Raw genomic sequence first — 25,251 nt, 5'->3', positions numbered from 1 at the left:
AAGTGGAAAAATTTAGTGGAGATAGAGAATGAAATGCCAAGAAGAATGCGATATACAAAACAAAACTCTTAGAAAGGAGATGGTTTTGAAGATCCCACAAAGTGATTTGCCTTGAATAAATAAATGATAAATATTCTACTGGGATCATGGAAAATTATGTGAAGATTCCAACAAAATTTGTGAGAAAGGATTATAAGTGAGTACTACCAAATTGTGTCAACGTCATCAAGCAAGTGGGGAAGTAATCTGACAAAATTGCATGTGTGAGATGAAGAGTTCAATAAAGTTAGAAGAGGTTTAAAATAACTTCACTGAAAGAAAAAAAAAAAAACTAAAGAATAGCTTTCCTTTAAAGTGTTATTTTTTTTGAGCTCCAGATTTAAACTGTGATCTGTTCAAGATCAGATAACATACATTATAATGTGTTCCATAGTACAGAAAGCCTAATATATTGTAGAAATTGTATGATGGATTCAATATGTAACAGCTAACATGGAATTAAATTCTATTTTTGTATTCCAACTCTTAAACACAGTTCAAATTTGAAAGTCCCAGTGAAAAATCTATAGTTACAGTACTAAATTTTTGCATTATGCTTGAAACCCATTCATGCACAAATGCTTTACAGTGAGTATGCCATTTAAAGATCTCAAGAGGTGTTATCCTTGAATAATTTCTGAGGAATTAGTGATATCCTGTGAAACAATTCACCATCTCAATGTTCCAAGAAGTCCCAGAGAACTCCTTGGTGACACTGGAGGCAAATTATTTCTAAGAATTTACCCTCATATTGAATTTCATTTCATATCGATTTCCCATAGATCTTCTGTAATTCAATATAAAAGGACTTGCTCTAGCTAATTTGTATGTTCCAAATGAGTGTGCTACTGGAAAATGCACTTGTATATTATTTCATTTTGGTTTAACCTAAGTAAATTTTTTTATCTTACTGTCTCTGAACCTCTAAATTAGAGAACCAGCGATAGAAAGATGTCATGTTCATTGTACTGATTTGTTGTTTTACTTAGCTATCTCCACAGCTGCAGTTTAGTTTGATTTCATTTGGGGAGAGGTAAAAATCATGACAGAGAAAAGACAGAAATGCTGAAACAAAAGAATAGAAGCAGATAAGTTGAAAAAATTAGTCAGATGACCCATTTCCCATTCTTACAGAGTTCTACCCATTTGACATGGCTATAAGAATGCCATCTGTCAGATACATGGCTTTTAATCACCATTTATTTCTCATTCAAGACTGAGAAAAGAAAATCAGTAACATAGTCTACGAAAAGGTTACTGCAATGTCTAGATATTTTAATCTTTCTGATACTTCCTGCAAAGCAGAGTAGACTGTCAGATATATTCCAGGATAAACTTCCATAATATATGTAAGAATATATTTTTTCCTTCTTTTAATCATTAACCAAATAAAATATATATTTAATAATACTTGGTTATTTTCACAATTGCCAGCTTAGGCTCAGTTACAATCCCTATTTATTTTTACATATATGATCATGTAAAAATTTCTTTTCCTGTAATGATTGTTCAGTGTAGGTATTAATGCTATAGTGGCCTCATACAATGCAATTGGAAATATCTCTTCATTTTCCATCATCTGGAAAAATTTTTACAGCACTAGCATTCTTTCATAATAATTGAGTATAATTCACTGATGGGTCCATCTAGGCCTGAAATTTTCTCTGTCAGTTCTTAAATAAAGATATGATTTTTTAAATAATTGGAAGACAAATTAGATCTACTGTAAAAAGCATCACTTAGCAAATTTAATTTTATGTTTTGTAATATTATTTTGGCAGTAATCTTGAAGATTAACATCTGTTACTTAAAACTCTGGTGTATTCCTATTATCTGCTGTTCTTTTCCCTGCTATTATTCTACTATGCTATTATCTTTTTCTTTTTCACTAGTGTGAATTACTTAGCTTTTTTTTTTTTTTTTTTTTTGGTCTTTTTGCCTTTTCTTGAGCCGCTCCTGCAGCATATGGAGGTTCCCAGGCTAGGGGTCCAATCAGAGCTGTAGCCGTCAGCCTATGCCAGAGCTACAACAATGCAGGATCCGAGCAGCGTCTGCCACCCGCACCACAGCTCACGCAATGCTGGATCCTTAACCCACTGAGCAAGGGCAGGGATCGAACCCGCAACCTCATGGTTCCTAGTAGGATTCGTTAACCACTGTGCCACGACGGATGGGAACTCCTCTTTTTTTTTTTAACTGAATTCTATATACATGAAAAGTTGTAGAGCTTATGTAATGTACTTACAGATAATGTTATATTCCTCATATAAGATTTACTTTTGCAATTATCTAGACTAATGGTCCTACCAATATCCAATTTAATTATTCAGTTTAGAAATTTAAATAATTTATATTTGGGCTGCAAATTATTGAAGTTAGGCACTTCCTATTTACCTTCCCTCCCAAGATTTATACCTATGGAATTTCTACACTAAGACTGAGTGGATGCAAGAATCTTTCTCTGGCAGACTGTGATCTTGAACATTTGATCTCTCAGGTCCCAGAGATGGGGTTGAAATCAATGTTCAACTTGTGAAAGTCACATTCAAAATTATCAGTCATCTTAAAAGGAAAAAGGGTATTAAAATTTTTCAGACATGACTCTGGGTTCCTTATTCCCTAGGTTTTGATCCTATAATTACTTGCTTATTCCTGATACTTTCGAACTAAGGCTTTTTTAAGTTTCTTTAAGATTTTTTTCTCCTCTTGTAATAGTTCAATAAAAATTTGTTCTGAAACACCTTAGGAGTCCCTTGCCAGAAACAATCTTCTTATTCTTAAATAGACAGTGTGTGAGAGAAGCAGAAACATGGAAGACAAAGAACAAAACAGGAAGAAACAAAATGGTAGAAACAGATTAAACAATAAAATATCAAATAAACAAACAAAGAGACACTTGCATACAAGGAAAAAACTTACAAAATTTAGAAAATAAAGTGTTCCAGAGAAGTTTATATATATATAATATAGCAATGAGTTAAAAGATATGTTGATAAAATCAAAAATTTCAGTAGATAAAAATGGAAATTAGGGAAAAAAATTTTAATTTGTCATGACCAATAGATCAAAATAAAACTTTCAATAAGAGGGAACAGAACTAGGAGTGACATTTACTAAAAATTAAATGAAAATCAAATTTTTCCACAATCAATCAACAGAGAGAAAAGGTTTTTTGAATTGAGTACTTAGAACAATAAATTTTTTAAAAAGATTGTAAATGTAACATCACCCTTAATTAGGGGAGAATTATAAATGTACTCTGAGTAAAAGAATTAAAAATAAGAAGAGTTGGGGTTTCTAACTTTAAAAATGAAACATGTAAGAAAAAAATCAATAGTTTGAAAAAATAGCAGAAAAAATTTTGTTAGATAAATTAAAAACCAATAATGAAGGTAAAATAAATACATTTTTAGAAAGGTTATGTTTCTAAAAAATTACCTCTTGCACATGTGTCCTGTCTTAATTGCTTAAGGATGTACTCAGAGTAAATAAAAGATAAATGAAAAAAATTTAAAGCAGAGACTGTTTTTTAAAGGCAGCAAATAAACAAAAGTTGTTTTTCAAATTCAGCCAAAAGATAAATGAAAATTTAAGGAGGATGAATAAATAGATTTCCTGGGAATTCTTTGTAAAATAGGTTTTTAATGAACCAGGAAGACAAAGAGATCTAGGAAAACAATATTTTCAAGAAAATGAAGTAATACTGATATGTCCATTGTGCCTTATCAAAATTACAGATTATTAAAATTCATAAAAGTTTCATCAGTTTCATATGATTAAATTCATGGATCTTAAATCTAGAAATAAAATAATCTCCATCAAGTTGTTTCCCATGCTGTTTAAAACAAATAAAACTCTAGAGATAGAAGATACCAATAGGGGGAAATGTACATTTTTAGGGCTAGAATGGGAAAGAAGAGAAGGTAGGATCACTGAAACCAATGTATGAGCAGAATTTCAAAAGGAAAGATGAAGTCAATGTTGATTCTCAGTACTCAAAGAATGTCAATGGTGATAGAATGTTACAGGAAGAGGCAAGATAGAGTTTACTGCTGAAAAACTCAAGAAGAGATATTCAATAGAATCAGAATGACAGGAGGGATTAAGAAAAATATAAATCACATGAAGGAAATGTAGTTTTATTATTTATGTATTCAATTTAAATGGCCTACAAATTACTCTAGAATTATTAAAGTTTCATCAAGCAATCTTATAGAATACCACCAAAATACCCTTGTATGAAACATTGGAACAATTCATAATTGTGTTACTAATATTTACATGTGCATTGAGAGTTTTAACAAGCAACTTGCTTCTTGACAATCATGCTTGTTGCAAGACATGTTTCCTTGAAAACTCCATCTTGTCCTTCTTTACTTTATCCCATCTTCTTGTCTTATTTTATCCCATCTTCCTTCTTTGGAAAAACAGTCACAGTGCTGGTAAATGACTTAAGCTTAAGAGCAAAGACCTAAAGGCATAAATGACTTAAGCTTAAGTACTGTTATGTGCCTAGAGGTCAGAGTAAGAGCTTAACCCTTTACCACCTAAGTGGCTTTTTAAATAGTAAAAGAACTTATATAATAGTAAACCCTGTATGATCTACCCATAACCACTCCTCACTTGATCTCACAATAAAAGCAGTGTGGTTTCTGGAGGCAGGGCTCTTGGTCCCTGAGATCTGGAGTTCCCCGGTGCTCTTGGTCCCTGAGACCTTGAGTCCACCGGCTCCCACCTCTACTTAAGATAAATGTCTCTGTGTCTTGTTTTATGTTAACTATTTTTCCTTAAGTTCCACAGCACCCGTTCTTCAGCCCCATCCTGCTGAGCTGGCCCCGGCACATGCTATGACTCAAAATGTCATCTAGGAGTTCCCGTCGTGGCGCAGTGGTTAACGACTCCGACTAGGAACTATGAGGTTGCGGGTTCGGTCCCTGCCCTTGCTCAGTGGGTTAACGATCTAGCGTTGCCGTGAGCTGTGGTGTAGGTTGCAGACGTGGCTTGGATCCTGCGTTGCTGCGGCTCTGGCGTAGGCCGGTGGCTACAGCTCCCATTAGACCCCTAGCCTGGGAACCTCCATATGCCGCAGGAGTGGCCCAAGAAATAGCTAAAAAAAGACAAAAAAAAAAAATGCCATCTAGTTCAAAAATGGTTCAAAAGTAATTATTCTTTAGTAAATTCAAAAAATTTTTAAAAAAGAAAGAAAAGGAAAGAGAACAGAAATAAAGATCACTCCTTAAGCCAATGCTTAAACTATCATATTATGGTAATTGCTAAGAGTGAGTAAACAAAAATATAGCTGACTAGTGATCCTGAAATCTAATGGGTAGGAACCATCATCTTGCATAAGACAGCAGCCTCTATACTTCTCTTAGGCTCAGAAAAATGAAGTGCACAGATGTAGGAGCAAAAAATGAATATCAAAATCTGAAATTTGGAGATAAATGTCCCTGAATAGTACTTATTGTACTTAGAAAGTGTTTCACAGTTTAAATTTTAATTGAAATTTAAAATTAAATTTCACAGTACGGTCTTAGTTTTTCATTTCTATTACAACCACTCAGAAACATTTTATTTTCAATAGGCAATAAAATCATTCTGTATTAATACAATTTTATATTATAGGCTAAAAGCATATTATGCTATTTTAGATATAACAGCTTTGGAAAGCACTATCCATAAACTATTCAATATGCACATGAACATGAAGATCAATTTTTTTTAAGTTTTCTAGATCTTTATATTCAGTCTTATTTAGCATCATAAGAAAAATAAAGCAATAACAAAAACAAAATCAAATCAAATAATATCCTCCTTAAACTATTTTAGGGCCCACAAAAATAATCATATTGGGACTCAGAGATATTCTTTTTCTTAAAGGAAATTTAACCTAAATGTGAAAAGAAGAAATGGGAATCTCTATATTTAACTTTTCCAAATAAAAATATAAGAATAACCAAATATAAGTTAATGTCTTAATAATTAGAAAAAAGGCAAAATGTGTTCTTAAATTGAGGCATTAAAATATGGCCAAAGTTTGGGGTAAGGGAATTAATCCAATACATATATGGTGAAGAAACTAGAAGTTACAAGATAAATAAGTACTAAATTGTATAATGGATGATTTTATACATGGTAGGTGCCTAGGAGAGATTCATATTCTGAAAGCAAAATTTTTCATATATTCGTATATTTATATAATCATGAAAGTACATTTTCATGACACCCTGAAATTACCAAATTCTTAGTAGGAACAAGTTGTTAACAATAAGAATGATGAAGTCAGAAACAAACTGAGAAGTTTCTGTAAGAAATATTGGGTCCTAAATGGAAAATCTCTAGGTTTGTAAGCAAAAATGGTATTTTTTTATATATTCATTCAATTGAAGGGCATATTTGGAGTTCCTGCTATGAACAGCATGTTAAGCATCTGGAAGTGTCTCTGCAGCAGCATGGGTTCAATCCCCAACCTGGTGCAACGGCTTAAGGGTACAACCTTGCTGCAGATGTGGCAATCAATAGGTTACAGCTGTGGCTCAGATTCAGCCCCTAGCCTAGGAACCTCCATATACCACAGGTGCAGCCTAAACAAGGGGGGGGATCATATTTAATGGCTAACTTGAAAGATGATATTAAATAGTGAGGTTTATCTTTGAGCCCTCTGTTGATAAAAATAAATAAGTATAATAATACAATAAAGATATATATTATATATCATGCATGTATTACATATAACATATAATAATAAACAATAATATACGTTGTTAGTAGCTTTCATCAAATCCTTATAGCTTTCTGCCTTCTGTGCATATGGTAAAATTTTAACTCTCTGCCATCTGAAAAAGTTAGATATTGCTTGGTGACTTATTTTAGTTGTTGAAATGTGAGCGGAAATGCTGTGTCATTTCAAGTTCCTGAATGAAAATGAAATACAATGGAATTCTCACATAACATAGATACTTGCTGCAATAGTAAGAATAAGAGCTTTAATATGTTAAGCTACTGAAATTTTAATCCTGGTCTTCCAAATTTTACTTCTGGCCTATTCTGACTGAAACAGAAAGGGGCATTATTCAGGAAAAGTTTATTTCAGAAGACCTGGGTTGCTCAAACATAGACATTTTTCCAAAAAAAGCCCTTTTTCAGAACTGGTTATTGGTCATCTCCTGAGAACCAAGCTGGAATGTTCTGTCTAGTGAGAACATTTACACAAGCCTGAAACCTGAAACCACAGTATACTGATTTGTTCAGGTAGTTTATACTAACAATATAATTTATGGCTAACACAAACTTTCTCTCCAGAGGTCTGGAGTTTGTGTAACTGAGATCAGTCACTCAATTCCAGTATGTCTAAATGATTTACTCAAAAAACAAAAGAATAACAAACAAACAAACAAAACCCTGGACATTGAAACTCAGGTGTACTTCCCTACTTGGTAACACTTAGCACATGTTGCCACACATCACTGCAGGGAGTTACATAGGCCCTATGCGACATCACTGGGGGAGAAACTGCAAGCTTTTTCCTGGCTTCCTTTGGATTTTTCCCAATGCATCCTTTCCCTTTGTTGACTTTGTCTATATCTTTTAGCTGTAATAAACCATAACTATGAGTATAATTGAGTAAGATCAGCAAATCATTGAAACTAGATATGGTCCTGGGGTACCATGACATAGTACAGTATTCCCACAGTGAAAACCTAAAAATATATATAGCTTTGGCTTAGGGGCTAGGAATTAAATAACACTTGAATCAGAGCCTAAAAGGATGGCATACATGTTATATTGTACGGGCATAGTTGGTAAATTTTCCTGTAATGATATTGATGATAGATAATTTAATTAATGTATTTGTAGCTCTTAGGGAAGGGTCTTAGGATAAAATTATATAACACATTTTGTTGTTTGCTGCTTTTTAAATGTATTATAAAAGATAAGTTCAGAATCACCCAATGTGTAAGAAGCAATAAGAGTTCTTAGAATAATCCAGAAGTCCAGAAACTAGACAATTTGGGAAAAGCAAATTTCCTTTAATCTCAAATAGTGGGAATTAAAGTTAAGAAATAGTTAAGCAGCCATATCTGACTAAAACAGCTTTACAGAAAGGGTCAAGTAAAAATATTATGAATCTAACAATTAGTGAATTGAATTGATGAATATGACACCATTATATTTGGTTATTTTAATATAAATGGCTTAGGGACAGGGGCTAAACATGAGTCTCCCATGTCAAAAACCTATGAGGTTCAATTCAGTCAAGGATAAAAAGAGACATTTAGACAAGAAGACAAAGAAATGTCCTACAGAAACTCATAGAATTATATATAGAATTTAACTGTCAGAGAATAAAACATTTAAAAAAAGAAAAGTACCAATTTGTAAGAGATCTGCATTATAAAAGACCATGGGCCTGGACTCAAAATAGAAAGTGATTCTTCATGACTTAGAATAAACTGAGGGCCTCTCCAAACATCTATTGGCCAAAAGAAGATGCAAAGTTAAAGTGAAATAAATTTCTCCACGGATCAGTTTGGATGAGGACATGGAGCATAATGTAATGACCAACCAGATATTAATGGGAATGTTTTTATAATTTTCCTGTCCCCAGTCCAGCATTACATATTGCTATCACTTATGTCAGGTAGAAAAAGTGCATCTTTGGCTCCTAAAGGTCTAGATCAAAAGAACACATACCTGACTCTCAGGACAAAAAGTACAGTTGAGAGGGAGGCACAGAGAGTGGACCTGGGGGCTAAAACAGAAGTTGTCCATCACAGAAGTCAACATAAAGGGACTCTTATTGGCCAAAACTTGGAAATGATACTATTCCTGCATAACAAACCAGACTTGACAATTAGTAGATTAAAACAAATAAACAAAAATATAATAAGAATTCTTGATTGGAATATGGACCCCAAATAGGAGAGTAGTGAATAATGAGGAAGTTAGTTAAATGGTATATTTTGTACTATATTTGAAATTTCTTGAAAATCTAAATTATTTCTAAATAAAAAAAGTTATAGCAACAGTAATTATTACCCTTTATAGGCTTTATGAGTGGACTGTACCTAACTAAGCAGTACTTACCTGAGTCCTATCATGCAATTTCAGTGAAATGCTATTGACTGGTGTCACAGTCATCTGGAGGCTAGGCTGTTACCTACTCTAAAAAGACAAAACCTCTGGAAATTTCTCTCCATTACTCTCCATTTGGTCACTCCCTAAACTCTCTCTACCATGACAGAGTAGATAGACTACTTATATTGCAGTTCAGGATTCCTAAGGTACATACACTGAGAGAAATAAAGTCAGAGATATGACTTTAGCCTGAGAAAGCCATATTGCTTTTTATGATCTATATTCAGAAGTCATATAGCAGAAGAGCAGAACATCTGCTATAATATATTGGTTGAGGTTATTAAAAATTCTGCCTGAATTCAAAGAGAATAATATAATCTCTACCAACTTGATGGAGAAATATCATTATCACACAGAAAGTATAACATATAGGATGAGACCAATTGTGTGCTGGAACTGATTTATATAGGTTGATGGTTAGCTTTACTCCCAACACCACCTTCAGTGGCATCACATCAATAGCTTGAAATCAGGTATGGCAGTAGTATTTACACCATGAAAATTGACAAATGCAAGTAATGCTATAGCTTTCTACCATCCACATAGAGTCAGTTGTCAAGAACTTATCAGCACATTAGATGGGATATGTGTATGTGTGTGTGTCTGTGTACAGTGGTCTCTGAGAAATGCAACTAGCCTCACAAAACATCCCTGTGATTACAAAGTGAAGGGGGTTAAATTATGAGTGGAAGATGTCAAATCATTAATAGCAATCAGACTCTGGTGGTTTAATAATCATGTTGGAAGAAAGAGGTGAAATAAATGGAATTCTGATATCCCTAAGAACCAAAAATTCAGAAAGTTAACTCTCATTAAGAACTCACCCTTAAAAAGAGGCATTCCTAACAATGAAAAAAAACTTAGTTGGTCCATCTGACAAGAAGAGCAACTGCCACTGTGAAGAGGCTTCACTGGAAACCATTCACGAATTTAACTTTGGAAACATAGAAATATCTTCTATGACAACAAAATTGAATTAAATTTAAAATGAAATTCCTAATATTTAAGGCAAATTTCAAAAGAAACTTGTGTTTAGGGACAATGACTAAATTACATAAAAAATGTATTTCAATTAACTCTATAATCTAGAAAGTTGATGGTCCAGATCTCTAGTTGGTTCTATGCAAGGACAGGAAAATAAAGCTGTAAAAACACCTAAATTATTTCCAGTAATAATAGTCACCTGATAAAGAGTCAAGAAAAAGAAAGGTATACAAACATAAAGTAACTCATGATCTACTACCTTTTTAAAATTATATATGTTCTCATTGTTTCTACTTAAAAGACTTAGAAACAATGAATAGCCAGTGTTATGGGCTGAACTGTGTTATCCTACAAATCCTGTGTCAAAGCCCTAAATCCTAGTACCTTAGAATATGGCTGTATTTGGAGAAATGACCTTTAAAGAGGTGACTATGGTGAAATGAGGTCATATGGGGGACCTTAATGTAATCTGACTGGTATCCTTATAAGGAGAGGAAATTTGAACCCCCAAAGAGATACCAAGAGTCCCAAGTGAACTTGCAGAAGAATTCTTATGTAAGAAGGCATTAAGAGGGCAGCCATCTTCAAACCAAGAAAAGAGGCCTCCAGAGAAGATAAACCTACCTAGGTACATGTTGGACTTCCAGCTTTACAGGGAAAGACTGGGATAAGGACATTTTTGGTCTGCTCACTCTACTTTGAGCCCTGGGGGATAGCCATAGCTGAGCCATAACTATTTTTTGACATATTCCTATGAGAGTAGTGAATGCAAACTCCACTAGCTTTCAGTACTAGATGATTTAGGGATCTGTCCCTTAGGTGGAATTTTAAAATTTGGGGCACTAGATGTGCAGTTCAAAGCATTTATTTGCTCCTTAGGGAACATCTGCTTTTGGGGGTTCCCTTCCCATTGTACAGTGCTATTATGGTGGTGAGGTTTACAGCAAGAGTTTGACTCAACTTTTCCTTTTGATTTTGATATTTTTTCACTTACCGAATGTGTAGGTGTCACTCAGCTAGTTTCTGGATTAGCTTAGAAGGAACTGCTCTGTGTGTAGCTGTACATTCACTATGTCTGGGGGAAGTGAGAAACTGAGGAACCTCCTATGTTACCATCTTGATCTAGAGTTTGATCTCTGCTCTTCCTGTCTTTTTTTTTAGACCAACAGGATTTGTCTCTTTGCATCTCTTAGTTTGTCTGGCTTCCTATAACCTTACACACACACACCTGAAAAGATCCTTCTACTACAAGAAATGTGTTCAACTAAAATTCAAGAAATGCTGGGTAGACATAGAATTATTAAGAGTCAGCAAAATGAAAGAGTAACTCAATACTAGAGTATCCTAGTATTTCAAGATTTTTGACAGACTTCAAAAATGTTGTCAAATTATTATCCAGGGCTTTGAACTGGAAGGTTTTTAGCTTTGAGAAGACTTTAACGGGAAGAATCAACCATCATTCACTGAAACAGATAAAACTATGAAGCTAACGTAAAAAAGTAAAATTGATTTTTAAAGAGCATGAAGAAAAGCACTCTATCCATGTAAGAATTTTCAGATGGAGAAAAATGCTTGAGAAATTACCAAATGCCTAAAAAGACTCAGGCATTTGAAAGCAAGGATGAGGAAATGATTGAAAGCTCTAGAACTGAATGCCCCCAAGAAACATTAAATTTGCAATTCTATGCAAATACATTTTATGCTTTTCTTCTTTTAGCAGACATTCAAAAGACAGATTTTTCCCAGAGATTTATAAAGTAGAGATCAAGTTTGATTTTCTCCAGATTTCTCAACAGTGAAAAATCCTAATAACAGTTACAAAATAATAAATATTTTGTCTAAGGTATTTATGTATATCTTTTAAGAGTATCAGCAATGAAACATCCCAGCATGATAATAATCATTCACTCATTCAGTCAAAATGTATTGAGGACATATGATATACCTGATATTGTTCTAGATATTGAGAACGCAAGAGTATAAAAAATGCAAAGCCCTACGACTTGTGAAGCTTACATTTTATTAGACAAATACAGTAACAATATACAAATAAACATATAAAATTACATATGGTGATTAGTGGACGAAGTAGAGTGAAACAATATAAGGCAATAGAAAGTGACAAGTATTAGTTGGTTAGAACTGGTTAAAGAAACTAGCTATCCTATCAACAAATAAGCAGTGGTATATTTCAGTAGCTCAAAGGAAAACTGGCTGTTTCTTTCTCTAAATTCTCCAGATAGATAGTACCCTCATGTCTATTCCCATAGTAAATAAATGTTGCTTCAAACTACGGAGTTTATGGTATAAAACTGAGTCCCCCTAAAGACAAGTTCTTCTGCTGAGCTTATGATTAACCTCTGTCCAAAGTGTTATTCCTTCCTTGTCCAACACTTGTTCTCCTCAAGGTTGAGGAGTATCAGAGAAAGAAGATTGGAACCAAATAGGACAATGTGGGACTCCTAGTAACAAATTCTTTCTGGGTCTTCCATTTCTTGCTTGTAGGAAATAGGCCTCATTCAGCCTCCCTGACCTTCCCTGAGTTCCTAAGGGCATATCCAGACAGTTTCTAATCAGGGAAGATAGGGAATGCAGACACAAGGGAGGAGCAGTCAGAAAACAATAGTGCAGCCTTTAGGCTGTGTCCTGATCCTTCCTCAAGGAACATACATAACAATATCTTTGAGTTCTTCTGCAGGAACTAAGGCCCCCACCCAGGTGGAGGACCACAACTTCAGGGTGAGTGCAAGATCCTGTTACTTCACCACCAACCAATCAAAAGAAAGTTACACACCCTGTAGCCCTCATGTCAAATTTTGCCTATAAAATTTCTCCCCCCAGCCACTGGGAGTTTGGGGTATTCGCACATGAGCCACTCCTTCTCCTTGCTTGGCCCTGAAATAAACATTTCTCTACTTCAAACTCCAGCAATTCAGATTACTTCACCTCACTGTGTGTGGGACATAGGAATTTGTGTTCTGTAACAATAACACTGTTACTGAAAGAGAAATTATAAAATATATTTGTTGAAAATGATGATGAAGATCTTATTCAAGAGTATTACAATAGGTGAGAGGTACTGAACACAACATTGCTGAAATAAAGGACAAGAATTTACTTAAACTCAAGTTATATGTTGGAAAATCATGGAAGAACATTAGGAGGAAGGTTAATCAAGGTGATACGGCCATCTGCTATCTATGTTTGATGATTGGCACTTATGGAAGCCAGGCTCCTACCCTAGACAGAGATTAGGTGACAAACGTGCTATCTTTCCTAATGATTATATTTCAAAGGGCTGGTTCCCAGGTCTTTGAAAAGTATATTCCTGGATTGTATAAGACTCACATTTAAGAGTAGAGAAATAATTTACAATCAGAACTTTTCTAAAGTAAATGCCCTAAGAAAAGGGAGATCAAGGGCCACTAGTCAGGAAGAAACCTGTATAAAATTTGGTAAAAATGAAGGGAACAATAAGGAAATCTTGATCTTTACATAGACAAAGCCTCTGCCACTCCCCAAATATGGCTGTTCACATTGGAGACATGTTACAGACATGGGTATGGCCCAGTGCAAGATTTACACCCTCTCCTGGAATGTGGATCCTCAAATTGGGCAGCAAGAAACAATGGCCTGCAGAAAAGAACTCCTTCATAGATTAACCACCTCCAAAGATAAACTGCCTTTTGTCATGGAACTTGACCTGCTACCTCTCTCTCAACCTTCCACTCCTTCTTCATTATTCCCACCACAAGTCCCCACCACAAACTCCCACCACAGATTCTCACCATGAATCCTTTATAGGCTTAACATTTCCTAGAAGTTGGGGTTGTTGCCATCTTGAGCTTAACCCATCTGCTTCGGATGCCTTAATAAATCTCTCTTGCTTTACTAGCTTAGCTTTGCATGTTCCTTTCTCAGCAAATCTAACACTTCCAAATATCATCATGTAACATAGCCCACCTACTTCTTATAGGGATGATCAGTGTTGTTCCTTTACCCTGTCCCAGATAAGTCACAACACAAAAGAAGAAACGTTGCTTTCTATGTGTGATCTCTAGGACATTAGAAATTACGATCAAAACATCAGCCCATAACTTATACTATAAGTTTATTATAAATATGGTACCCATAGCTGTACCTATTTAAGCTGTTCCTCCAGAAATCCTGCCACTGATCTTAAAATATAACAGATTCCATGATTTCTAAAATATCCAGCAGTTCTTCCTGGGTGAGAGGTCATGGCATCTCGCAGAATTGTTACCTTATTACAATTATTTTATTAATCCAATTACTAATGGCTTTACTCAGATGGACTGGAGCTCACCTTCTATCATGAAAACAAAATTCAACCAACTTCTGAACAACCTTCAACAAAATAGCCTGGAAACTATCAAAAAAAGATATCCTACTCCAAAAGGTAAAGAGAAGACCACATCAAGATGGTAGTAGGGGCAATCATGTAATATAAGCAATCCCATAATCAGTGGATGAGCAGCCCACACATTTGAAAGTAACTATATCACTGAGGCTCATCCAGAGGAGTGAGAGTTCTGACACCCATGTCAGATTCCTACATCTCTGCCACCCCCATGGCATTTGGATCTGGCATTTGGAGGAGCCCCTGGGGCATTTGGTGTTGAGGGGCAGGGGTCTTGTGTGCAGGAGCTCCATGGGACTGGGGGAAATGGAGACACCACTCCTGAAATGTGCATGCAGGCTTTCATGTGCACTGGGTCCCGGGACAAAGCAGAGACTCCATAGGATCCTGGGTCAGAGCTGCCTGTAGTTTTGGAGGAACTCCTGGGAAAACAAGGTATAACTGTGGCTCATTGTGGGGGGAGGACATTGGAGGCAAAGACCTTGGGGATAATCATTGGTGTAAACGCCTCTAGAGGTGGCTATTTTGGAAGAATCTTCCCCCCTCCAATCAGGGAAGAGAAACCCCAGGAGAAACAATAAACTGGGTGGGAACACAAGCCCACCCATCAGAAAACAGTCTACCTAAAGACCTCATAGGCACACAGCCACCTCTAACCACACAAAGAGACAAAGCCACACCCACCAGAGGGTTAAATATCAGCTCCACCTACCACCAGGCAGTCACAAGTCCCTCTATTAGGAAGCCTACAGCAAGACCCTGTACCAACTTCAGCCACAAGGGGGGAAGACATCAGAAACAAGAAAGGCTATTACTCTATTGTCTGCAAAAAAAGAGACCACACTAAAAATCTACACAAAATGAGATAGAAGAGAACTATGAGGCAGATAAAGGAAAGAAAGACAGACAGACACACAGGCAGACACCTGAGTGATCTGGAGAATGACCAACCTCCATGAAAAAGATTTTAGACTAATGATTGTAAAGATGATTCAAGATATTGAAAATAAACTGGAAGGCAAATTGAATTACAGGGAACACTGAACAAAGAAATAGAAGATTTAAAGATTAAGCAAGCAGAGATGCAAAATACAATAACTTAAATTTTAAAAAATCACTGGAGGGAATACAGGAGGCAGAAGGACAAATAAGTGAGGTAGAAGAGAGACTGGTAAAAATCACTGACATGGAACACAAGAAAAAAAAGAAAAGAAACGAAGACAGTAAAAGAGAATTCTGGGACAACATTAAACACACCACCATTTGTATATAGGGGTGACAAAATGAGAGAAAGAGATAGGGCCAGAGAAAATATTTGGAGAGATAACAGCCAAAAACTTCCCTAACATGATGTAGGAATCAACCACTCAAATCCATGAAGCACAGTTACTACCACATAAAATAAACTCAAGGAGAATTACCCTGAGAAACATATTAATCAAACTGAAGAGGAGGAGAAAATATTGAAATCAGCTAGGGAAAAGAAATAAATAGCATACAAAGGAACCCCAATAAGGTTATCAGCTGACTTTTCAGCAGAAATTCTGCAAGCCAGAAGGGAGTGGCATAATCCACTTAATGTAATGAAAGAGATAAAAACAAAACAAAACAAAACAAAACTCCAACCAAAATTACTCTATCCAGCAAGGCTCTCATTCAGATTTGAAGAAGAAATAAAAAAATTTACAGATAAGCAAAAGCTAAGAGAATTCAGCACCACTAAACCAGCTGTACTACAAATACAAAAGGAACTTCTTTAGATGTAGAAGTCCACAACTAGAAACAAAAATATTACAAATAACAAGGCTCACCATTAAAGGCATTCATATAGTAAAGGAAGGAAATCACCTACATATAAATATGTTATCCTAACCAGAAATGGTGAGGAGAAGAGGGTACAAATGCAGGATACTGCAGATGTATTTGCAATTGAGAGACCACCAACTTAAAACAATCTCGTTTATATGTATATAGATTCCTATATCAAAACTTCAGGGTAACTGCAAGCCAAAAATCTACAATTGATACACACCTAAATAAGAAAGATAAACTCAAATACAACACTAAAGATAGTCATAAAACCACAAGAGGAGAGAACAAGAGAAGAAAGGAAGAAAAAAGAGCAACAAAAACAAATCCAAAACATTTAATAAAATGACAATAAGAACATACATATCAATAATTACCTTAAATGTAAATGGACTAAATGCCCCAACCAAAAGACATAGACTGGCTAAATGGATAAAAAAAACAAGACCCATATATATGTTATCTGCTAAAGACCCACCTCAGTTCTAGTGACACATAAAAATTGAAAGTGAGAAGATGTAAGAAAATATTCCATACAAAAAGCAGACAAAATAAACTTTAAAATAAAGGATATTAAAAGACACGAAGAAGGACATTTCATAATGATAAAATAATAAATCCAAGAAGAAGATATAACCATTGTAAATATATATGCATCCAACATAGAATCACCTCAACATATAAGGCAACTGCTAACAACCCTAAAAGGAAAAATTGACAATAAGAATATTGAGGGACTTTAACACCCTACTTACAGCAATGGACAGATCATACAGAGAGAAAATCAACTAGGAAACATGGGCCTTAAATGATGTATTAGACCACATGGACTTAATAGATATTTATAGAAGATTCCATCCCAAAACAGCAGAATACACATTCTTCTCAAGTCCACATGAAACATTCTATAGGACAGATCACATTCTGGGCCACAAATCAAGCCTTGCTAAATTGAAGAAAATTGAAATCTTATCAAGCATCTTTTCCAACTACAACACTATAAGACTAGAAATCAACAAGAAAAACAACTGAAAAAAACACCAACACATGGCAACTAAACAACATACTACTAAACAATCAATGGATCACTGAAGACATCAAAGAGGAAATTTTAAAATACCTAGAAACAAATAATAAAGACACAACAATCCAAAACTTATTAGATGCAGCAAAAATGAGTCTAAGAGGGAAGTTTACAGCCATACAAGCCTACCTCAGGAAACAAGAAAAATCTCAAATAACCTAACTGTACCCCTAAAGCAACGAGATCAAAAGAACAAACAAAACCCAAAATTAGCAGAAAGAAAGAAACCATCGAGATCAGAGCAGAAATAAATGAATTAGAAAATAAAAATAAAAAGATGAATGAAGCTAAAATCTGGTTCATTGAGAAGATCAGCAAATTTGATAAACCCTTAGACTCATCAAGATAAAAAGATAGAGGACTCAAATTAATAAAATTAGAAATGAAAAAGGAGACGTTACAAAGGTATCACAGAAATACAAAGGATCATAAGAGACTACTACAAACAACTATATGCAAATAAAGCAGACAACCTAGAAGAAATTGACAAATTCTTAGAGAAGCACAATCTTCCAAGATTAATCCAAGGCAAAATAAAAAAGATGAATGGACACATCACAAGTACTGAAACTGAAAATGTGATTTAACAACTTCCAACAAACCAAAAGTACAGGACCAGATGGCTTAACAGACAAATTCTATCAAAAATTTAGAGAAGAGTTAAAACCTATCCTTCTGAATCTATTCCAAAAAATTACAGAGGAAAGGACAATTCCAAAATCATTCTATGAGGCCACCATCACTCAGATACCAAAACCAGACCAAGATATCACAAAAAAAGAAAATTATAGCCAGTATCACTCATGAACATAGATGCAAAACTACTCAACCAAATACTATCAAAATGAATCCAGCAATACATTAAAAGGGTCATATACCATGATCAAGCAGGATTTGTCCCATGGATGCAAGGAGTTTCCAATGTCTGCAAATTAATCAGTAATATATACATTAACAAATTGAAGGATAAAAACCATATGATCCTCTCAATAGATGCACAATAAAGCTTTTGACAAAATCCAACACCAGTTTCTGATAAAAACCTTCCAGAAAGTGGGCATAGGGCATACCTCAACATAATAAATGCAAACCCACCATGGCTAACATCATTCTCAATGGTGAAAAGCTAAAAGAATTCTCTCTAAGGTCAGGAACAATAGAAGGATGTACACTCTTGTCACTACTATTCAACATAATTTTGGAAGTCCTAGCCATGGCAATAAGATGAGAAAAAATAAATAAAAGAAATCCAAATTGGAAAGGAAGAAATAAAACTTTCACTTTTTGTAGATTACGTGATACTATACCTAGAAAATCCTAAAGACACCACCAGAAAACCATTATAGCTCATCAATGAATTTGGTAAAGCTGCAGTATACATGATTAGTACCCAGAAATTGAACACATTTCTATATATCAGCAGTGAGAAATAAGAAAGAAAAATTAGGGAAACAATTCCATTTATTATCACATCAGAAAGAATAAAATACCTAGGAATAAATCTACATAGAGAGACAAAAGACCTGTACCCTGAAAATTATAATATGCGAGTAAAATAAATCAAAGATGACACCAACATATGGAAAGATATACCATGCTTTTGGATTGGAAGAATCAATATTGTCAGAATGACTATACTACCCAAAGCAATCTACAGATTCAGAGCAATCCCTATTACATTATCAATGGCATTTTTCACAGAAAGAGAACAAAATATTTTAACAAAGCAACCCTGAGAAAGAAATGGAGCTGGAGGAATCAGGCTCCCTGACTGAAAATACTGGAAAGCTACAGTCATCTAAACAGAGTGGTACCAGCACAGAAATAGAAATTTAGATCAGTGGAACGGGATAGAAAGCGCAGAATTAAATCCATGCACATACTGTCAACTAATCTATGACAAAGGAGGCAAGAGAATACAATGGAGAAAAAGACAGTCCCTTCAGTAAGTTGTGCTGAGAAAACTGGACAGTTACATGTAAAAGAATGAAATTAGAATACTACTAACACCATACACAAAAATAAACTCAATGGATTAAAGAAGTAAATATTCAACCAGATACTATAATACTCTTAGAGGAAAACATGGGCAGACCACTCTCTGACAAGCGACAGCAATATCTTCTAAGATGTGCCTCCTAGAATAATGACAATAAAAACAAAAATAAACAAATGGGACCTAATTAAACTTAAAAGTTTATTCACAGCAAAAGAAACCCTAAACAAAAAAGACAACCCAGAATGGGAGAATATATTTGTGACTGATAAGGGATTAATCTCCAAAATATATAAATACCTCCTGTAGTTTAATTTCAAAAACAAATGACCCTATCAAAAATGGACAGATCTAAACATACAATCCTCCAAAGCAGTCACACAGATGGCCAAAAACACATGAAAAGATGTTCAACATCACAAATTATTAGAGAAATGGAAATCAAAACTATTATGACATAGCACCTTACACCAGCCAGAATGGCCATCATCAAAAGTCTGCAAACAATAAATGCTGGATATGGTGTGTAGAAAAGGGAAACCTCATACACTGTTGGTGGTAATGTAAATTGGTGCATACCACTATGGAAAACTGTATGGAGATTCCTCAAAAACTAAAAATAGAATTACCATATTATCAAGCAATCCCTCTCCTGGGCACCTATCTAGAGAAAACCATGACTTGAAAAGATACATGTATCCCATTGTTCATTGCAGCACTATGTACAATAGCAAAGACTTTGAAGCAACCTAGTTGTCCATCAACAGAAGAGTGGATAAAGAAGTGGTACATATACACAATGAAATATTACTCGGCCTTAAAAAGTATTGAAATAATGGCAATTGCAGCAACAGGGATGGACCTAGAAATAATCATGCTAAGTGAAGTTAGACAGTGAAACACAAACATCATATGCTATCACTAACATGTAGAATATAAAAGAATGTATGCAATGAACTTATTTGCAGAACAGAAACTGACTCATATACCTTGATAAACTTATGGTTACCAAAAAGACCAGTTTCGGGGGAGGGGTGGACGGGGGTTTGGGATGGAAATGTTCTAAAATTAGGTTGTGATGGTGGTTGTACAACTATAAATATAATAAAATTCATTCAATTAAAAAATAAAATTGTAATGCCTGCAAAGTTTTCTTTGGAGAAAATTCCTGCTAGAATCTGTATATGGATGAACAAATCTATTTCATGATTATGAAGTGCCTCTAGGAATGTTATATTAGATTGAATTAGACCATTAGAATAGCTCCTAAAATCCTTTCAGAACATAGCATAGCATATCATTTTTCATAGCAGGATCAGGGATGATCAAGCCTTGACACATATTGTCAGTAAACATTCGTGAGATTTATGTACACAAAAATATTCTGTGTCCCATTAGCCTGCCATTAAGCACAACTCCTTCTCACAAAGTTTCCTATAACTTTCCTGTGTCAACCTTAACAGGGGTGATTTTGGTCATATATAGCAACCAAATAATGTCCAAAGTCTTACCTCTTCATGCTATTAAATTTAATTTCCACTTTCCTTAAATGATTTCTATATAAATTCACATTCAGCATAATCAGAAAAGTAAATCAAGCTTTGACATTAGTCACATGTCAGCATTCTTTTACTCATCCTACTAAGGTATCATGGATTGTGGCCCCTATCCAAAATTATCCACTCTCTATTATTCACTTGTAGTATTTCTCTCAATTTTTTGAAAATTAATCACAATGGTAATAAAAGCTATAAAGCACAATCTGATGGTTAACTATTTTTGGCTACCCCAAAGTTGAGTCATCAGGACATATGTCATTTCATTCCCCAAGATTATCCAAGTGTAATATTACACATCCAAGTTAATATTTAGGCAGATTTCATAAATCAGTAGAAATCAAAATTTTCTTCTGTGCAAATCAGGTCTCCACTGAGTTTTTCTCTAAAACCAGTAGCCATTAGATAGTACCATACCTGAAATAAAGAGTAGACAGGATTATTCTCTAGATCTGAGATACTCTCAGGAAAATGTTATGATTGACTTTCTTCCTAGTACTCTGCCACACTTTTGAGCATTCCTCCTGTTTGCTGGATTTTCTCTGTTTCCATGTATCGTCTCTTGATCCACACTCCTTTTCCTTTGCTCAGTCTTTCTCCTCCTGGCTCAGCTATACTCTTTACCCACAGGGCAGAAAAATAAGGAAAACTGACAGATACTTTCTATCAGACTCACTTGAGATGTATACCAAATTATTTGACAGCTTAAAAAAAATAGCAATACTGTCTCTGTTGAAGGTGATGGAGTTATAGCCACAGTTAAATGATTTTTACTTTTTCCATTATAGTTGGTTTACAGTGTTTTGTCAATTTCTACTGTACAGCAAAGTGACCCAGTAACAAATATATATACATTATTTTTCTCCTGTGATCCTCTATCATGTTCCATCACAAGTGACTCTATACAGTTCCCTGTGATACACAGCAGGATTCCATTGCTTATCAACTCCAAGTGCAATAGTTTGCATCTATTAACACCAAATTCCCACTCCATCTCCCTTTTGGCAACCCCAGTCACTTCTCCAAATCCATGCGTTTCTTCTCTGTGAAAAGTTTCATTTGTTCCATATATTGGATTCCAGATATAAGTTATATTATATGGTATTTGCCTTTTTCTATCTGACTTACTTCATTTAATATGAGAGTCTCTAGTGCCATCCATGTGGACCCCAATTTGGCTACATGGGGTGAAGTAATGGTATATTCTACAGTATGTTTAAGAATAGGAGCTGTCAAATGTAATGGCATATGTAATATGTCTTGTGCATTTATGCCAAGTTCTTGAGATACACATAAGTCTCTTTGGGCCTAAGACTCTGGGATCAGACAAAATCAAAGAACATTTTTTGAGGTGGGAAAGTCAGAAATTTCTGCACTTTCATCATTCCTTATTCCTCATTCTCATATGCAGTCTTGAAATCTTCCCCATCAAGACCCTGGCTTACCTCCTTTCATATACAAAATGAGATCACAGTCTTTTAAATAATCCATGCTTTTAAGAATTTAATAACATATTTTGAGTAACAGGTACTTCAATTACTCATTTTAATGTCAAATTATATCAGTGTTCTGAGGGTGTGGTAGGAATATGGTTCATCCTTATTTCCTTGCTTGTTTTTTGTTATATTGGTAGCAACAATATATACAATATGATAGGAGAGATATCCAGGTAGTCTGAATTGATAGAAAATTTGTTCTCCCAAAGCTTTACTTCTGTTACAAGATAAGTAAAGTATAAAGCAGAATAAGTATCAATCCCAGTTAACGATTTGTGGAGGCTACTGGTAAAAGTCCATGGAGCTATTGGTATAGGTCCAATATAAACAAGTGCTAGACATAAGGCAGAGCTTCTGACCTTGAGGAATTATTCCTCAAGTCTTTTTTAATGAGTTTTCTTTTGTCGAAAATAGGTATAGTTTTTTTTTTTTTTTTTTTTTTTTTTCCTTACGGAAGTTTTATAGGATGCAAGGGTAATGGGCATTATCTCTATCAGACATGGTGTGAGTACCTATATTTTTGAATGTTTCATATACCTAGAAAGAAAGACTTGGAGGTCTAACAAAGGCATCTGCTTTATCATTCTAATCCCTTTCTGATTTTTGTTTGTGATAGTTTTTTTCCTGTGGTTGTGTATATGCCACACACAACACCTCCCCGACAAACACACACACCACAGTTTTCTACATGAACCACTTTCATTCTTTCTGCAAATTCCCACAGATAATTCCATTTCTAAGAATCCCATAGGAAGGTACTTTTATTGTCTCGGCATCTAGGATTCTGTTTGCCTGTCCATATTGCAAGGATACTAGCTTCTGCCCAACAGTCTGTAAATATTCAAACAGTGCCCTAAGCACCCAAGCCTAATTTCCCATCTACCACAAAATAAACAACTCTCAGCTCTGACCTTCTGTCACTAAGATTTTTACCATCTGCAGGGTATATTGCAGATGATTTCTAACCAACAATGAAATCCTCTATTGGGAACCTGGAAGTCTGTGTTACCTCAGTTGGGAAGAATCATGTTGTTCAGCTTATGCAGCAAAGAGGGCAGAAAAGTCCTTGGAGTGCTCTATATCCAGTCTTATGGGCAGTGAATTAATCTTCTCATGAACAAGGTGGATTCCTTTGAAATTTTCCTGGTTAGTATGCCCAGGAATATATTATTTCCATCTCATGAGTAATCTTACTAGGTTCTTCTATATTTGAATATTTCTCATCTGTCACCACAGCCATAATCAGTATCTCTGGCTCCAGAATTATCTGATGCCTTTTTATGGTAAGGCAGTTTATACAAACATCCCACAACAAGGTAGTGAGTGTCTATTTAATGGGCTGTGAAAAGCAACTGCACAGGCTGCTTTTGAGTAGAGAACTCCTGGGAATTTCACAGACTGGACTGACACTTGAATTTTAGTTGGATTTAACAGTTAGTCTATTTGTAGTATGAATGACTATAGTTCTTAACTCTTCCAGTGCTTCTTCCTCAAAAGAAGCAACTCATGATATTATTGATGCTGTGTATTAAAATGGTTAAACAGATACCAAGTCCAAATCCTGTCACTAGACTCTTGCAATTCAAATATCCCCATAGAAAAACAATAACTGTGTACTAAATTCCAATCTAGAGAATGCCACATAGAGTTGCCAGATAAAATATATTACTTGTACCATGCAATATGTAGGACATATTTATACTAAAAAGAAAGCATTTAAAAAAATCTGAAGTTCAAATTTAACTGGGTTTCTATGTTTTATTTGCTAAAATGGCAAACTTACCTTTGGATGGAATCCAAATTTGTATAGAAATAAAGGAATTAGCCTTGTGACTTGCTGTCCCCTTGGCTTGTTGTCCTTCCTGTGGAGCCTACCCCATATCAAGTACAGCTGAACCAATTTAAGGAATCATATTGTTAATTCTGGTAGTCTATTGTCAAACTCCTGGAGCCATCTGTTTTGTACACTGGCCATACAAGACCAATAAAAGGACTTAATGGGGAATTAAAAATCCCTCTTCAACCATTTCCTGAATCATAATAGTGATTTCTCATTGCCCTCCTGATACCATGTTGCTTAATATTTGCTAAAGAGGAAAGATGGGATAAGTCCAATATTTAGTTTGACCAATTAACTGGCTGAAGAACTGAAACAGTCTACAGAAGGGGTGAGGGAAACATGCCCCATTCATGCACAGTACCCACCCAAATTATTCACTCAAGTAAACTGACCAAAGACTAATCTCTCCAGTGCCATTCTACAATTTGTTTTTCAACTTCCACTTTAATTTCCTCTACCACATATCCATATGCTCTTATTATAGACTTCAGGGCTATCAGAGTACCATCTGTATCCATCAGAGGGATTATATTGAACTCCTGTATCTAGAATGTGTAGAATGTGCTGCATGGCACCCCTGAACATGTCTCCCAATTCTTTGCATGTTAAGATGCCCATTCAGGGGTTAGAGAAGAGAATCTATGCTTTTTAATTTCACTTAACTTTTAGAGGATAAATTTACAACCTTTCTCCCTTACCCACTGTTCATTCAATATAGTTCATTCTAAAGCATGATCTTCATAATTATACTTGAATTTCTTTAGGCCAGAATAAAGAGATAATGTTAGATGTTGTAATGTAAGTGGTGAGTGGAACAGTTCTTTCACCTGTACATCCCACCCTATGTTGACAATGAGCAACTGACTTAATGGGAATCCTATCAGGTTTCTCTGTTTTTATCCCATTTTTCTAAAGCCATCTAAACAAG

The 25,251-nt window shown here is 35.0% G+C and overlaps 1 long non-coding RNA gene across 1 annotated transcript in view; it reads right to left on the bottom strand.

Annotated features, from left to right (window-relative positions):
- LOC110256457 (uncharacterized) overlaps positions 1 to 24,538 on the bottom strand; it is a 394,262-nt gene extending 369,724 nt beyond the window's left edge. The window contains exon 1 of the long non-coding RNA XR_002337969.2: positions 24,267 to 24,538. This is a non-coding gene — a long non-coding RNA (uncharacterized LOC110256457). The remainder of the gene's footprint in view (positions 1 to 24,266) is intronic.
- Positions 24,539 to 25,251: the final 713 nt, after the last annotated feature.

This window comes from Sus scrofa, chromosome 13 (genome assembly GCF_054392235.1).
Source record: "Sus scrofa isolate SSC_HxYL_T2T_F1_AM1 chromosome 13, Sscrofa_HxYL_maternal_Yorkshire_Landrace_v2.0, whole genome shotgun sequence".
Classification (NCBI taxonomy): domain Eukaryota; kingdom Metazoa; phylum Chordata; class Mammalia; order Artiodactyla; family Suidae; genus Sus; species Sus scrofa.
Note: the sequence above shows the minus strand (reverse complement) of the source record. Positions and strands in the feature narration are given on the sequence as shown.